We start from the raw sequence: 18,003 nt of genomic DNA on the forward strand, positions 1-18,003 counted from the left end.
CGTGAGTGTTGGTGAGGGTCCCCATAGCCAGCGGCACTCTTCAGGATGTAGCATATATGCTTTGACTTCTTGAGACCTCATTTTCGGCTGTAGGAAATTTTTTCAGATACTGCGATTGAAAAATCACTCCAGCTGGGGATAATTAGGGAAAAAAGGAAAAGGAAAAGGGTTTGGAGTAGAGTAGAAGAGAAGGACCTAAGATCACGGAGCCTGAGTGCTTGGCAGCGGGGCCTCGGGAGAGAGGGGAGCAGAGGTTGGGAGGGGCCTGACCCCGGAACCAGCTCCTGCATCTGTCCCCGTGCCCAAGCCACGTAGCTTCCAATGGGCCTGGGCCACCTCTCTGGGCTGGATGTCACCCTGTGCAGAAACTTGAAAATCGAATGTAAGTGGTGGGCAGCACTCACCTAGTGGGTCAATGTGGATTTTGGTCAAGTCAACAGTGCCTTTTCTGGTCATGTGCCTTCACTTGTCCTTTATCTCAGGATCTGAGGAGGAGGAGAAAGGAACTCAGGTAGAGATCCAGGAAGATATCTGACTGTGTTAAGAGAGGACAGACACAGTTACAAGGGGACCGAGGACACTTGCAGCAAAGTAAAATGACTTCACAACTATTGCTTCAGAGCTGCAGGTGTGAGAGAGCCTAAGCCTGTTTCAGAGTGCAGGGGACAGGCGGAAAGGAATGGCAAAATTTCCACTGAAAATTGAAATTTTGTTAAATAGCCTGCTACTGTTGCTGGTATCACTTGAATGAATGCAGGCATATTTCTGTGGGCATTTATAGGTTCACTCAACCCCACCAGCCCCTCTTGCCCCCATCGGGGATGGGATTTCTCAAGCACAGTGCACCTCCTGCTTCGGTGGGCCACGCTTCGGGTCCTCGCCTGGTGCCGGGCTGCTGCAAGGCACTGAGTCCCTGAGGCACGGAATGTGATACACGACAGGAACATCTCTGCTATCGACTGAGGGCCTCCTTTTCCCCCTGCAGTGTAAGAATTCCGGTCACTGAGTTAGAAGCATGCTTCCAAGCTGTCCGTGTCCTCGGCATCCAGAAGCGGAGCCTGGAAGCTTCCGAATTTCTCCAGAATGCAGTCTACTTTCACCTTTGGCAGGTGAGTGTATGTCCTTACACAAGTGGAGGAATTACTGCAGTTTTCCTGGAACTTACTCACCACTAGTCCATCTGATTTTTCTGTGCTAGGATTCAGTATGGCCTGCTAAAAAATCTGGAGTCAGATCTTGAAACCCTGATGAAGAGGATTATTTATTTTATTTCACTATATGATAATCTTTTACTTTCAAAATTCAGAATTTTTGGTTCTTTCAGGCATTTTTTGGGGGGTTGGCAAAACAAATTTGCTCTTACCGTCTTTGCGACCTGTTGCTTTGTGCCTCTCAACTGTCTTCTGTCACTTGTGAGGCAGTTCCATTTGTGACCCTGTCCGGGTTGTTCATGTTATACAACATAAAGTCTGTAAAAGTACAGTCCCTTTTACTCCGAAGACATTCCACAAATAACTCCTTAAATCTGGGTGTGGTTTTAAGAAGACAGAATCATTAGAACATGTAATTGCAGGTTGCTAGTGCAAAATCCCCAAATCAATAGTCTAGCTCAACATCTAAAATGTTTCTAATCTACCTTGGATTTGTATGGATAAGTGAAGCAATTTGCTAAGAATTGAACACCAGGGTTAGAATACAGGCTGGTGTAGCTCAGCAGGTCCTCCTGAGCCAGCGCTGTGCCAGAGGGCGGGGCCGAGGGAGAGGGCGGGGCTTAGGGAAAGAGGAGGGCCAAGGAGGAGGGGGGTCCTGCCCTCCCTGAGCTGACAGTTTCATGGCAAACACCTTCACCATGTGAAGAACTTGGAGTTTCTTCTAAGAACACTAGGTTTGAAAAGAGTCATAAAAGAACGGGAGTGACAAAATCCAATTTGTCTCAAGTAGGGGAGAGCAGCTGGAAGGCCACGTGGGAGACTCGTGAGTCCAGGTGGGCAGTGTTGGTGGCTTCTACCTGAGCGGTGGTACAGTCAGTGGGACAGTCACCGGGAAAAAACGAACAGATTTTAGGCATGTTTAGATGGTAAAAAGGAAACGATGAATGATGTCTGTGAAGGTAGGATGGAGTAAGGCCCAGGTTTCTGGGTGGATTAATGAGGTAAATGATGGTCCTGCTGTGCTCTGAGCAGGGAAAGCTGCAGAGGGAGCTTTGGGGGAACCCTGATGAGTTCAGCTGTGGATAAAGTGAAAGGCTGTTAAATGTGTGGTCTGGGAGCTCAGGTGAGAGCCAGTAGCGAGTAGGGGGAGGGGAGAGAGACGTTCAAATCATTTTGTCTTGTGAGCATACAAATAATTATGAGTAATGATACACTTACGCCTCTATATTCTGGATTTAACACCCATTAACATTTTGTTATATTGACTGCAGAGGTTCCTAATATTTTTTAATAGAAATAAAATAAATAGAAACAAAATAGTGGAGTTAATAAACATCTTAGAGTTGATGTGTGTCCTTCTATGTATTTTGATACCTCATCTGTTTATAACCATAATCTAAAAAACGTTAACTAGTTTAGCATAAGTGTTAAACAGAGGGACGTGACACACAGTTTTGGGGCTTGAAGCTGATTTTCTCGGGCAAATTATGTAGCCTCTCTGTACCTTTGTTCCATTTTCTGTGACTGCCCCCGGGCCCCTCATCACAGATAATTTCCTAGACTAGATGATAGGAGGGAGGCTGCTGAAGGGAGTAAGAAGTGGCAACTGCTAGGGACACTTAAGAGAGAGACAAAAAGAGATTGAAGTCAATAAACTCAGTACAAACAAATACTCTCAAAAGAGAAAGAATCCTGCAGTGTTTTGAGCCACTTAGCATAAGGGAAACAAAATCACGTGGACCCAAAACTCTTGAGCATGTGAGTATTGTGGGTGGGAATGTGTCATCAGAAAAGGGTTGAGAAAAGGTCTTTTGGTTTCCCTTGACGTTTCCATTAAGGATGGGGAGCAGAAGTGAAAACCCTCAGCTTCAGTGGAAGCTGCTGTTTTGTGTGAAACTGACCAAACTTTGGAGACCAGTCATCAGCGGTGCTGGCAAATGAAGAGATTTAGGGATTGGGTGGGGCACTTGCTGTGACTTCCAGGTGACCTACTGGCTGGGGGCTGTGAGGCGGGCAGTAGGTTTGCAGGGAGACCCGGGCATAATCCCTGGCTCTGAGGCTGCTGCTCTGACTAGCAGACCTGGGCACAGGCAGACCTAATGGGGCAGCTCGGGATGTGGCCTGGGACACCTGCCATGCTGAGGGGGAGAAGAGCCCTTCCCTGAGGGGGTGTCCCAGCGGAGAGTGGAAACGTCCTCCTGCAGGGGAAGAAGAGCCTCTGAGCAGGGTGCTGGTTGCACAGGCAAGACCACCCTGAGCACTGAGGGTTTGGGGAGCCGGAAGTCACACAGTGGCCCGAGCAGCCTTGTTCCTGAGAAACTAGAGGGAGAAGAGGCTGAAAAGTCAGGCTAGGGTCAGACACTGTGGTGGGTTATGAGTGACAGTAAAGGACTGGTCAGGCAGGCACGAGAGAACCCTGTGGGTGTCCCAGCTGGAGCGTCACGCCAGAGGGTGGAGCTGAGTTATAGACTTTGCCACTTATTAGCTGTGTGACTTTGAGCAAGATCACCCCACCTCTCTATATATACATTCATCTGTAAAATGACACAGTGACAAGCTCGTGTCATAAGAAGGCTTAGTTTAGCTCTGATCCTCTGTGTCCAGTCCTGTCAGTGCTGCCCTGCAAGTTTCTGCAGTGGCTGCTCTTACCCTGAGACGGGAGGGCATAGAGGGAATTTGTAGCGCCCGAGGGCAGGAAGGGGTTGCTTTAAAAACAGACATGTAGCCGCCTGCAGCTGCAGGCTTGCAGGCAGTTTGGTTGATGGTCCTGGAGAGGACTTTGGAGGCCTTAGCATCATCATAAGACTTGTTTTCCCTTGGGGGCCGGAATTGCCTATGCAGATTAATGTGGAAAATTTGGGCTTCTGGCAAAGCTGTTTTCAGAGATGGTAATATACATAACATATCGTAGAAAATATAATGCTTTTATTTAATCTGTGGGACTTTGCAGCTGTTGGGAACACCTCTGTTGGCCTGGTCTCCACGGAGGACACTAGGGGTCGGCAGAGCGTGCGGGAGGGCAGGTAGCCTGCAGTGCTGCTGCGGGGTGTTCTCCCGAGTAGAGCACTCTGCTGAGTTGACTCTTCTCTGAGTTTGGTTGCCAGATGAGCAGACAGCAAATTAATGAGTTCTGGTGGGATTGTATAATGACAGAAAGAAAGAGGGACCTGTAGTTTTTCTGGACTAGAACACGCTTTTGGTTCCTTATCCAGTGTGTTCCATTACAGAATTGATGAGTTGTGTCTATTCTGGGACTTGTCGACTGAAAAAAATGTGTAGCCTGAAAGTTTAGAGTTACACTTTATTAGGCGGGAGGACTCGAGGCGGGATGACAGCCTTCAAATCTGTCTGAGGGACTGCTCCCAAGAAGTAGGGGAGGAACTAGGATTATATGGCAGCTTTACAACAAAGACCAGGGAGTTGGAACAATAAAAGATTGCTTGTTATCTAAAGAAATCCAGGCATCTCAAGTTAAAGAATTTAGTGCCTTTGTATGTATCATTTGACCTCACTGGATTCATTCTTTAGACAAGCACCTAGCTATCTAGGGCAATTATCCTGTCTTCTTATTCTCAGTCTGTTCAGAGGGCAGCATTGTGAGTGGCTGTAGAGGCTGGGCTTCAGGTCTGTCCGCACTGGGGGGTGGCGGCAGCCTTGATGACTTGGTTTCAGCATTCTTTGTTTACTGACATGGTTGTAGTATTTTAATTCACATTGTAGTATTTTCATTCACAGACTGATTGTGGATAATCTGGAAACTTGCAAAGGAAACGAGATGGAATTACTGCAGGTACCTTCTATTTTAATAAGCCGTGTGCAAACATAAACATGGAGGAAACATACATTTGAATTTGGTGGTGTAGGGAAGGGTTTCTGCACATTACAGGAGAACGCAAGGCAGAATATCTCTTCTTTGTTGGCAGGGATGTGGGTCAACCTGTCATTTCTGTAGCGGTTTCTGAGAGCACTTTATGGTAATTAACAAACATTGACAAACGGTGGCACACTTTGCATTTAAGAGCTGACCTGTACAAACGTGTATTGGACAGGTGGATTTCATAGGCAAGTGGTGAGGTGGATTGGAGAGAGGTGTAGCCCAGGCCTGGGCTCAGATTCAGGTTTAAATCGCCATTTCCTCACCAAAGGACCTTGGACTAGAGTGTAACCTCCATTAAACTGTTGGTGAATCTGTGAAATATGCATTATAATATTCGTTTCTTCCTGGGTTTGTTGTAAGTTTTAAACAGTATTATAACACACATGAAACACTTAACAGGCACTTAGCAGTGTTCACTGTGTCCTACCGCCCCGCTTAGCGTGTGTTACAGCCGTAAAGGTAGCATGTGCCTGTTGAGGACGTACTGGCAGCCCCTTGAATAGGTTGTGAATTTGGTGATTTCCTTTAATCCTTGAAACTCTACGTGCCATGGGCAGTTATTTTCATGAACAGATGAGGAATCTTAGGGTAAAGAAGACGGTGTAATTTGCCCAAAGTCAGACCATAATTTTGGGTGCAGGGGCCTCTGTTCAGCATGGGCCCCTGGGCTTTCTGCCCTCTCCTTTCAGCACCAGAGCCAGACGTGGAGTCGCCTGTCTCCCAGCCCAGAATATCCGGCAGGCAGCAACACAAACCTGGACCTGTTCTGCTTAAGCAAAAACTCCGGAGGGGAGGCAGGTACTAAAGGGATAAATGTAAAAACAGACGACTGCAAACTGTTATCAGCTCAGAGAAGGAAAGGAACACGCCTCGCCGTGCAGAGCTGGGAGCTTTCCCTTCAGGGCTGCTCTGGGGGCGTTCATTTCAGCTAAACAAACTCCGCTCCTGCACCAAGGCATGAAGGCAGGGTGCATGTAACCAGGCTGACTGTGCCTCGTTGATCATATTCATTCCTAATCCAGTGTCAGCTGTCACGGGCACTTACCTAGTAAACAGATGTCGGCCATAATCATCACGCACTTTGCTTGGTAGTTTTATTGGCCCCACTTTTGAGATGAGGTAATTGAAGCTGGGGAGTTTGCTGCATGCCCGTGATTACCTTGGAAATACCCCTACTGGTCTTTCAACATAGACTGGTGTGGCTGTTACATCCCAGCCTTGTGAATGGCATCGTGTAGCTTCTACCAAGTGGCCCAAATGACTGACATTGATTTTCTTAATCCGTAGGAAATGGTATGTGACAATAAGAGAAAAGGTGGTAAGAAATTCTTTGGAAAACTAGAACAAAATCCAATACTTCCCCAGCTGGGGTAGCGTACCCAGTGTCACTCATCCCACTCACAGCCTGGCACCTCCTCCCTCCCGACTCCGTGTTCAGAAGCCACTCTGAGCCTTCGAAGAACATTTTGCCTCGTGACACTTTTGACTAAGACCTATGACCTCTCTGTCCCTGGTTTACTCTCTCTTCAAGGCCATTTAAATTTTATGCAGGCTCCTCAACTCCGATGTAAGAAAAGACTCTTTAAACTTCTTGATGAAGCTCCTTAATGAAGATCTTGTGAAGGAAACCTAGTCAAAACCTGGGAGGTATGCACACAGTGAGTGCATGCAACCTCAGCACTTTGTGAAGTTCAGAATCAGAGGGGTGGGAGACTCAGGAAAGGCTTTTTAAGGTAGAAAGGGGAAAGTGAAAGGATGCAGGCTGTGTGAGACTGAAACATCTCGGTCCCAGCCAGCAAGGCACCTGCGTTCAGGATGGTGTATGGGGAGTACAGAGTTCTCACAAAGAAAGAAGTGGTGGGATGGGAGGGAGGACAGATAGATTCTTTTCTAGGGAAGGAAAAAGTGGGCTGAAAATTTACTGGTTGAATAAGAGGACTGTGACATGATGCGCTTGCATTTTGGAGATAAGGGTTTTGTGGGGACAGGCCTAGGAGAACGCTCTCTGGCTGGGGAGTCAGCACAACAGAGAACCACAGAGAACCGGGCTGACCTCAAGGCCCCTGCTGGGGGAGGGGCTGCCCGCCATTTTGGTCCTGGGGGCTACTTCTGTCCCTTAGCTGGGGCCTCAGAACTCCCTTCACATCCCAGTCCTGTTGATACAAGAAAACATATGTGGGGCATGGGAAGGGCTGTGTCCCAGGCTTTGGTTGAGCCCCTGGAATGTGCCCCACCAGACGTGGGTCCTTGGCTTCATGCAGGAAAGGTTTCAAGAGCAAGCCACTGTTGAGTAATGGTAGATTTATTCACAGAGACACATTGAAAGGCAGGAGAAATGCCACGAGGTGTGGGGGTTGGGTGCTCAGATTAAAAGTAGGTACACACTCCACAGACAAAGTGTGGGCCTTCTCCGAAGAGGGAGAGAGAGTGATGACCGCGAGGTGGCGCTGTGTTGCTGGTTTTCATGGGCTTGGTTGTTTTATATGCTAATAATTAGAAGGAGCAGCCTAAGGGCAAGGGGCTGGGATTCCCTGGGATTTGGCCATTTCCCACCGTTTGATCTTTTGTGGCTAGCCTTGGGATGGCCATGGTGCCTTGGGGCGTGTTATTCACCATGTTACTATTACAACGGGTGTATAATGAAGCTCAAGATCTGCTAGAAGTAAAATCTCTTCATCCTGAGCCTCAAGGCCTACTGGGGGTTGAATCCTTCACCATTTTGATGTTAATTGCTGTGGCCTTCATTGAATGGCTGTGCTCTGGCCCCTTCCATCCTGTCTCACTGTGTTGACACAGAGAGAGCAAAGGCCCGGCCCCGCCTGTGCTCCTGCATTTAACAGGGAGAGGGGTGGGGTGGGCTGATGATGACTCTGAGTGGTGAGAAGGATGTTTCAGATTTTCCCACGTGGGACATGGGGAAGTGCCAGCAGCCACCGCAGATTTATCTCACGGGCATTATCACTTGTGTCACTCATCTTTTTCTATTTTTCTTTCTTTTTTTTTCAATTATTTAATCTAAATTTAACATCAGGTTTTCTTAGGAAAGAAATTTCTCTTTTTCTTTTCATTGGGGCTCTTTTGGGGGGGTAGGTAATTAGGTGTATTTATCTGTTAGAGGAGGCCCTGGCGGTTGAACCCGGGACCCCGTGCACGCTAAGAACACGCTCTACCACTGAGCTCTACCACCCGCCCCATCATCTTTTACTTTTTGCTTTAGCTGCCAAGAATCTTACGGCTGAATTTCTAGTCAGCCTTTAACACTTACCCTGACTTCATGGCATTCGTTTTTATGAGTTTACTTCCCCCTGGTTTCATTTAAGTATTGAATCTCCATTTTCTCTACACTCTAACTTTTGTCTTTTTGTTGTTATGGTTGTTAAGCTGTGTTAAAAGTTGTTTAATTCCTCTTTTAGCAGGAGGCTGAAAGTAAATAAATATGTAAACAAACTTATCACACTTAAATGTTTTATACATTCTAAGCTGTTTATTAGTTACTTAAAAACCGAATTGAATACTGAAGTGATAACATTTTAAAATTATTTTTTAACATTTTATAAAAGTATAGCTGATTTACAATATGATATGTTTCAGGTGTACAATAATTGCACAATTTTTATTGTTATGCTCCATTTATAGTTATTGTAAAACATTGGCTATATTCCCTGTGTCGTAAGATACATCCCTGTAGCGTGTTTATGTTACATGGAGCAGTTTGTATAAGAAACTTGGGTAATACAAAGTCTGGGGCGTGGCTCTGTCTAACCCATGTTCCCGGTCACCCTTCCTGTCAGAGCCCAGGCCCTCACTCCTGTCTGCAGGGGAGCAACTGGAGGCAGCCCTCATCAGCGCTGGCACCACCCTCTGAGTGGCAGTGACAGCAGTGACTGTGTGTGGACGTGTAAATTGTTGTTCCAGGAGCTTTACATGCATTTCTGAATTTAATAATTAAAGCCCTCCTGTGAGGAATCATTTTAGGTTTTTAATGAATAATACATTTTATTTTGATTTTGAGAGTTCAAACTTCCAGAAAATTTACTGGAATAGTACAATAAAGGCTTAGATACAGTTCACCTAAAAGGGAACTGTTTGCCCTTTTGTGTCTGGCTTATTTTAGTATAAACTTTCAAGGTCCATCCATGTTGTATCCTCAGTCAGTACTTTATTCTTTTGGTTTTATAATATCCTTTTTCTTTTTTTTTTCGTTTTTTCTCTATTTAAAAATATTTTCATTGAATTCTAGTCAGTTTATAATGTTGCGTCAGTTTATAATTTTGCATCAGTTTCTTGTGTACAGCACAACACTTCATTTATATAGGAACATACATGTATTCATTTTCATATTCTTTTTCAACATAAGTTACTATAAGTTATTAAATATATTCTCCTGTGATATACAGTATAAACTTGCTGTTTACTCTATACATATTCAGTATCTGCAAATCTTGAACTCCCAATTTATTTCTTCCCACACCCTCTCCCCTCTGGTAACCATAGTTTGGTTTCTATGTCTGTGTGTCTGTTTCTGTTCTGTAGATAAGTTTATCTTTTTGTTTGTTTGTTTTTTTAGATTCCACAAGTGAGCGATCTCATATGGTATTTTTCTTTCTCTTTCTGGCTTACTTCACTTAGAATGACATTCTCCAAGTCCATTCATGTTTCTACAAATGGCATTATTTTATTATTTTTTTATGGCTGAATAGTAGTCTATTGTACAAATATACTACAACCTCTTTATCCAGTCATCTGTCAGTGGGCATTTAGGTTGTTTCCATGTCTTGCTATTGTAAATAGTGCTGCTCTGAATATTGGGGTGTAGGTATCTTTTTGAATTACGGTTCCTTCTGGATATATGCCCAGGAGTGGGATTGCTGGGTCATATGGGAGGTCAATGTTTTGTCTTTTGAGGAACCTCTGTATTGTTTTCCACAATGGCTCCACCAAACTGCAACCACAGTGTAGGAGGGTTCCCTATTCTCCACAGCCTCTCCAGCATTTATTGTTTGTGAACTTCTGAATGATGCCTATTCTGACTGGTGAGATGTGATATTTGTTTGCAGTTTTGATTTGCATTTCTCTGATAATGATATTGAGCATTTTTTCATGTGCCTATAGGCCATTTGTATGTCTTCATTGGAGAAAAGCTTCTTTAGGCCTTCTGCCCATTTTTGAATTGAATTGTTTGTTTTTCTTTCTTATCAAGTGTAAAAGGTGTTATATATTCTGGGAATTAAGCCCTTGTCAGTCTCATTTATTGCAACTATTTTCTCCCATTCCATAGGTTGTCTTTTAGTTTTGCTTACTGTTTCCTTTGCTGTGCAAAACCTTGTAAGTTTAATTACATCCCACTTGTATATTTTTGCTTGTATTTCTATTGCTTGAGTAGACTGCTCTAGGAGAACATTGCTGAGATGTATGTCAGATATTTTGCCTATGTTTTCTTCTAAGACGTTTATAGTGTCTTGTCTACATGTTTAAGTCTTTAAGCCATTTTGAATTTATTTTTGTGTATGCTGTGAGGGAGTAGTCTAACTTCATTCATTTACATGCAGCTGTCCAGTTATCCGTACATCATTTGCTGAAGAGGCAGTCTTTACTCCATTGTATGTTCTCACCTCATTTGTCAAAGATTCAATGACCAAAAGTTTGTGGGCCTATTCTTGGTAATTTTGTTTATCCGTTCATTGATGGATGGATATTGTTTGTAACCTTTGGCTACTCTGAATGATACTGCCATGAATATTGATGTGCAAGTTTTTGTGAGAATATGTTTTCATTCTGTTGGCTGTACAGTTGGCCCGCCATATCTGTAATTTCCATTTCATGGATCCAGATGGCTGATTGTAAAAGGACTCGAACATCCTTGGATTATGGTATCCAGGGTGGGGGGTTCCTGAAAACAACCCCCCGAGGATACTGAGGGATGACTCTACATGTAGGAGTGGAATTGCTGAGCCATATAACTCTAACCTTTTGAGGAAACACCAGACTTCTCCAAAGAAGCTGCACCATTGTCCCTTTCCATTGGCCGCAAATGAGGTATCTCTGCCTCCTCAACGACACTTGTTATTGTCCATGTTTTGATTAAAACCGTCCTAGTGGGTGTAAAATGAGAACTCATTTTGATTTTGATTTGGCTAGTGATGCTGAGCTTCTTTTCATGTGCTTATCGGGCATTTGTGTATTTATTTAAATCCTTGGCAAATTTAAACATTGGGTCGATTTTCTTTGTATTGTTCAGTTGTAAGCATTTTTTATATATCCTGAATACTAGTCTCAGATACATGCTTTGCAAAATTTTTCTCCTATTCTGCAGATTGTCCTTTCACTTTAGTTTTTTTAAGCATTAAAACAATTTCTTTACAGGGGAGGTAATTAGATGTATTGATTTATTTTATTTTTCTTGCTAAGCATGCACTCTGTCACTTGATATACCCACTTCCCCTGTCATTTCACTTTCTTGATGATGTAATTTGTAACAAAAAGGTTTTAACTTTGATGAAGTCCAGTTTATCTGCTTTTTTCTTCTATCACTTATGCTCTTCGTATTGTATCTAGGAAACCAAAGCCTATCCTAGGACCACAAAGATTTATACTGTGTCTTCTTTTAGAAAGTGTATAGGTTTAGTTTTTACGTTTCTGTCTGTGATCAATTTTGAATTAATTTTTATTTATTTAAAATATGGGGTTCCAGATTCCAGATTCATTCTTTTGCCTGCAGATACTCAGCACTCCCTGCACCATTTGTTGAATAGACTATTCTTTCAATGGAGTGTTGTTGACACCCTTGTGGAAAACTGACTGTAAATGTAAGTTTTTCCCCCTGGGTTTTTATTATGTCTCATAGATTTATTTATCCAAACTTATGCCAGTACCATTCTTACTTAGTACTATAGCTTTTTAGTACCCTTTAAAGTGAGTCCTCCAACTTTGCTCTGCTTTTTCAAGATTGTTTTGGTTGACCTGGGCCCCTTGCACTTCCATATGAATTTTGGGATCACTTTTTCAATTTTTGCAAAGAAGTCAGCTGGAATATTGATAAGGATTCCACTGAATTTGTAACTCACTTTGGGGAGTCTTAACATTTTTAACAATATTGTCTACTATTCCATGAACATGGGATGTGTTCCATATATGTAGGTCTTTTAAGTATTATTTCGGTGATACATCAAAATATTCAATGTACAAATCTTGTAAATTTTTGTTAAATGTATCTCTCATTTTATTTTTAATGCTGTTGTAAATGGAAAGGCTGAGCTTCTTGAGGGTAGGACTATATATTAATTTGTTTATTTCTAGGATTTCGACACAGCAAATACTCTAGGTTTATATTTGCTACATAAATCTATCCACAACTCTTCCCACCCCCGTGTTATAAGAAACCAAGACCCAGGTTAAGCTACCTGAACACGTATGTGGAAGTGAGAAATGAGACCCTTGGGTGGGGCTTTGTGAAGATGATACTGAGAGCTTATTTAGGATGGCTTCATCTTAAATTCCTTTAAACAACACTTATGGTGTAGTCAGATACATTAAGATCATGCCCTTTTGATGTGCAGAGGAGCTAAGACTATCATTTTCAAATAATTTCTAGTGAGAGTGTTGTAATTGAAATCAAATTTGCATCAATCTTTGAAGATATATGTTTCAGGAATTTGACTAAAGAACACCTGTCTTTATTCATTAATGACAATTAAATTCTCAAGCAACATGTAAGAGTTTGAGCAAACTGCCCCAGCCCCGTAGTGCTGGTTGGCTGTAGCTGTAACTGGAGTCAGTGCTTACCTCTCCCAGCACGCTTGGGCTGATCTGCTCAAAGGTGTTCGTCCAAATGTTTGTCTGTAGTCTGTTGGACAAAGCCATAAAACATTGAGTTAAGGTTGCTGGAATGCAATATATTCCTATTAATATTAACTAAGCACATATTGAGTGCTTACTGTATGTTGGGAATTGTCCCTCAGCCTCACATGTATATTATTTCACTTAAAACTTCATATATTTCCTTGTTATTCTCACTTTACAGATAAGGAGACTGAGAATTAGGTCTTCTGTATTTTGGATGGAGCTCATTATCAATGACAGGAAGTTGTAAGGAAATAGATATTGATTCATCCTGAGAAAATATTTTTCTGACCGTCAGCAGTGAAGAGGGTGAACACTGAAGAAGGTGATCATTGTTTGAGTGAGACGAGCCCCGGGTTGTACGGAGTCAGCATCCCTGTCTTGGACACGGCACGTGTAGATCTGTGTGGTGGGTGAGGCGGCGAGGCCGCGCAGGGAACGCGGATGCCGGGCCATTGGGCTGTGCTCAGGCCCAGTGGGGCTTTCTCCTAAGGGCAGTGGGCCGTCATTGACAGATCTTAAGTAGGGGAGTGGGGTGCTCTCGTAGATCACTTTTGTCTTGTAGAATGCTTAGAAACATTTAGAAGGCTCTGCAGGAGGTGATGTGATGAGTCAGATTAGGGTGGCTGCCAGGTGTAGAAGTGTAGAATTTTCAAGTGGTTTTCAGTCCCAGTTTTGTGGCTGAGTAGCTGTGTCACTTTGGATGATGCACTCAAGGAAGTAAACAATTTATCTAATCAATTGAAGAAGTGATGTACCGACCTCCCAGGACTGCTGTGGCAATCCAGTGAGATAACGTGTGCACAGTGTGCAGCGTGGTCCCCAGCACACAGTCAGTGCTGAGTGAGTGCCAGTGAGTACCTGGTAGGTCAGGTGTGGGTGGTGGGACTCGGTGACTGAGGAAATCTGGGCCCTGAAGGTGGGGTCCAGTCACATCTGTGAGTGATGGGCCTGAGCTGGGAGAGGCAGGGAGACCTTGCCCCCCGACCAGGGGCCCTGGGTAGGACGGCTATGGGAGGAGCACCGTGAAGTCAGCTCTTTGCAGGTGGAGCTCGAATTGCCTTTGAGACATCTAAGTGCATTGTCATGAGCTCAAAGAGGAGGTCTGGGCCCGGGCTGTGAATTTTCCTATAATCTTAATCCCTGAGGACGCCGAGGTATTGATCACTGAACGTGAAGACATACTTTACAGGACAAGTGAATAGTAGTATCATCTCTGTCATCAAAGCTCACATCTCTTTATTCATCACAAGTTTGCTATTGGGTACTTACAGAGCTCACTTCACCGCCATCCCCTGGGCTCAGGCTCCACAGTAAAGAGCTGGTGAGCCTCCCTCTTTTCCAGAAGAAGACACATTTAGCTGGTAGAATTCTGTACCTCGCCAGACTTAGAATTTTAGTTTGTTGTTTTAATTCTATTTTCTGTTAGCCATCTTCTGACAGGAGAGACGTTTTACCTCATGGACATATTTCAATTAGCTGTTACTGAGAATTGCTGATCTGATCCATAGTGTAAGTATTATATTAAACTTGTAGAGTATATATCATTTTTCTGTCTTTGCCCTTTAATTTTGTATGCCCCTTGAAGTCTCTATCCTATTTGAGGCCTTATTTTTTTAAATTAAAAAATGTCTATTTGCAGTTAAGAAAACAAAAGAAAAGAAAAAATACACATGATAGCTAAACTTAGAAAATATCTAGTGTGTTTTCTGTCTCGGCAACGGAGGGATCTAGAAACTCGTGAAAACCTTCATTACACAAGTTTCTTAAAATGTTGATTAAGAAATAAAACCTTCCTTCTTCATCTTTCAAGCTGCACAGCTAATTGTGAAGAAAGTGAGGGGAAATCCTCAGAAGCCAAGACAAACCAGAAAGCAGGAATTCTGGGTGATACACGAGCCTTAGAAGCCCTGGGGTGCCTGTTGGCTCCTGTACTGAATTTCAGTTGCCTTGACAGGAGGATAGGAGCTGAGCCCGAGTCTTCTCACACTGGGAGTTGGATGACTGATCATATGTAAGGCCAAGCCCATCCCGAGAAGCATGGTTTACTAAAGGGTTAACTATGAAAAAAAATTCCTCAAGGTAAGACAGTAAGGAAAGTCAATTTTTTTGGAAGAGGGGAAAAATAACAAATCCAAAGTAAGGATATAGTTTAAAGCTCTTCTGGCATGAGAGTAACCACAAACTCCTGGCAGAGAATCACAGCTACTCCTGGAATGAGAAGCTGTGGTTTGAATGAATCAGTGAGCAGCCATTCAGAAAAAGGCCTCCAGAGTCTTGAGGATCAAGATACTTGACTGCAAACACCTGTCTTCCAAGGTCTCTATCAAATAACCAGAAAGGTTTTAAAGGAAAGAAGCCATAATCATAGTTTCATTTCTTAACATTACTTTATGCTAGGAATTCAGAGGTGACTATGGAGTTGTCTCCTCTTTTATGGACCTTACCTTCTCTTTGGGGAGACAAACTGACATAGTTGGGGAGCTTGGTGGAGGGAGGTGATAGTCTGTTGCAATTAGCCAGGAGAGGAGATTAAGAAAGCAGTGAAGGGTGGGTGAACTTTTTAGCTAAGGACATTCTTGTTCTGCTGGCCCTTAATTGCAGGCTCAATGAGCAGTCACTGGAGGGAATAGATCTTACGGAGGATGGACTTAGCTCAGGCCTCTTTAGAATGGACAAGTGAACCTGGAGAAAGACAGTCAAATCTGTGCAGACATTAAAGTTCACTTGAACGTGCTCCATCCCTGAGCCAAAGATAGGACAAATATGCAGCACTTCTTAAGGACAGAGGAGTGGTTTTTAAGGTTCTCCAAGAATGAAGCCCAGGGAACCGAGATGGCCAGTTGTCAAACTGTGACTTTGCACTTAGGACGGTGTACCCACCAAGGGTATTGGCCTTTTATACATTTCCATTTCTCTTTAATACATGTCAGGTGATGAGGACGTGGGCACAAGTGTTTGACATCTTGTCGAGGCTACTTTGGGTACCTGCCTAGAAACGCGGGCACGGCTACAGCTGCGTCACACATGTTGCCGCCCATCCCACTCCCCGGCTCCGTGATCACGGCAGAGTGGTTCCTTGTTGACCTGTCCATCTCCTCTGTGACATCATAACCCATGAAAAGACCGGAGAGTATTAACTTGGCTTTGTTAAAGTCAAAGGAACAGATCTAATATGGACTCAGATTTGTTCTTTCCTATTTCAGTATTGCCATGGAGAAGAGAGTTTGGGCAGCTTTTTATAGGGTCCTCGAGGCTTTCTCTCTCAGCCTCTGGGCACCTTTATTGAAAACCCTTCATAGCTGTCTGGAGTGCTGGAAAACCACTCCGACTGTTTTGCCCTGAAGATGTGTTCAGTTTATAACTCATCTCTACTCCTTGGAAAACAACTCAATAAAAACTCAGTTGGTTTTCCACCAGCCATGGGCAGGGGTGAGGGATACCTTGTTATTATTTCATAAAATAATAATAATAATAAAAATAGTAATAATAAAAATAAAAATAAAAATAAAAAAAAAATAATAATAATAATAATAATAATAATAATAATAATAATAATAATAATAATAATAATAAAAATAAAAGAAGTCTTAAAACAGCACTGGGCACATAGTTGAGAGTCAATAAATGCTTCCTGGCTTAAATCAAAAGTGATGACTCAGTGATTCCATGGCTGCTGTATTTGCTGAGCTAGTTACTCCTTTGCTCCATTACACATTTTTTTAACTGAAAAAGAAATACATGCAAATGGTTAAAAAAAATTCAAACAGCACAAAAATACACAAGTGAAAGAAGTTTTCCCTCATCCTCTGTTCTTCCAGCCCTCCCTGGAGATGCCACTGTTTACTATCCTTTTGGTGCTTTTCCAGATATGCTATGCACATTCCCACCTATGTATGTAAATTCCTTTAAAGTTTTAGTTATTTTTAACTTAAAGGGATTTAAATCCTCAAGTGGCTTCTGCCTGGGTAATAGAACAGAACAAATCTGACTCCATATTAGATCTTTTCCTTTGACTTTAACCCTATGCTGTGTCTCCTAGGCTTCATCTTGCTTGTAAAACAATGTTGCTTAGAGCCTGAAATATACAGGAGAACCTATTCTGAAGGCTCTGATCTTTAAGTATATTTAACACATTTTCATTCATAAAAAGATTAGAAATTGCAGAATAGAAAATAACGTTTGTTTTGTTAGAGGTTTACAGAGATTTGACCCAGGCAGATAGCTGCAAGAACAAAGGATTCTAACAAGAAGGAATTCCTACACCAAGAAGATTGCAACAACCAAGCACGTAGGAAAAGAGCCTGAATTCTGACTTGGGGAGATGGTTTTCCAGGACATTAGTTTGCCATCTAGGTCTACAGAAACTTGCTATTCCATACCCCAACACCTGGTCTCCCAACTTATTGGCCTGTCCTGCACTGAAGAGAATGAATTTGGATTTGGTAGCACTCCTATATACCTAGCAAGCTGGGCACTGGAACTGAGTGTTATGGAAACAACAGGCCAGCCAAGGAACAATCACCACTCGGAGTGTTGGCGTACTCAGATTTATTATGCCGGCGGGCTCAGAGGGGCTTCTGCTCCGAATTTCTGAGCACCCACCTCCAAGACATACACATGAAGTTTTAAAGGGTTAATTACAAGTAAGGGTGTATTAGCCAATAAGGCTCAAGCAACTAAAAGCAAGGAATCAGCACACTGGTGCTTGTCAACTTGTAATAGACACTTGTTGAGCTTCGATTTACGGCTTAGCTTGTTAGCCCAGTAAACTGACACTAAACTTCAGATTTACGAGTTAGCCCAGCAGAATTTAGATCAGTAAACTGACACATCACACTTAGATTTGTGACTTAGCTTGTTAGCCCAGCTGGGCTTTTCCTTCACATGAGGACAGCTCTCCCACACCCAGGGAACTACTGTGAGCCCTTGATGGTTCCACTAGGGTGGAGTGTGGTTTACCCAGGACGGATGGGGACTATGCACCAACACTCAGGCAGTCTGCTCTGTCTGGGGCTCTGATCTTGAACCACCCCGCTCCCTGCCAGCCCAACACCTGGGACAGTGGAGCTAAGGCAAAGATCGTGCCTGCCTGTTTCCCAGCGTGTAAAAGGGGAATATGTACTCTTCCCAAGG

At 43.3% G+C, this 18,003-nt stretch overlaps 1 long non-coding RNA gene across 6 annotated transcripts in view; it reads left to right on the plus strand.

Moving 5' to 3' along the window:
• The window catches only part of LOC141579531 (uncharacterized), a 112,799-nt gene that overhangs the window by 32,441 nt on the left and 62,355 nt on the right, over positions 1–18,003 (plus strand). For all 6 annotated transcript variants that reach the window (XR_012511087.1, XR_012511080.1, XR_012511081.1 and 3 more), the window contains one exon: positions 986–1,109. This is a non-coding gene — a long non-coding RNA (uncharacterized LOC141579531). The remainder of the gene's footprint in view (positions 1–985; positions 1,110–18,003) is intronic.

This window comes from Camelus bactrianus, chromosome 2 (assembly GCF_048773025.1).
Source record: "Camelus bactrianus isolate YW-2024 breed Bactrian camel chromosome 2, ASM4877302v1, whole genome shotgun sequence".
NCBI lineage: Eukaryota > Metazoa > Chordata > Mammalia > Artiodactyla > Camelidae > Camelus > Camelus bactrianus.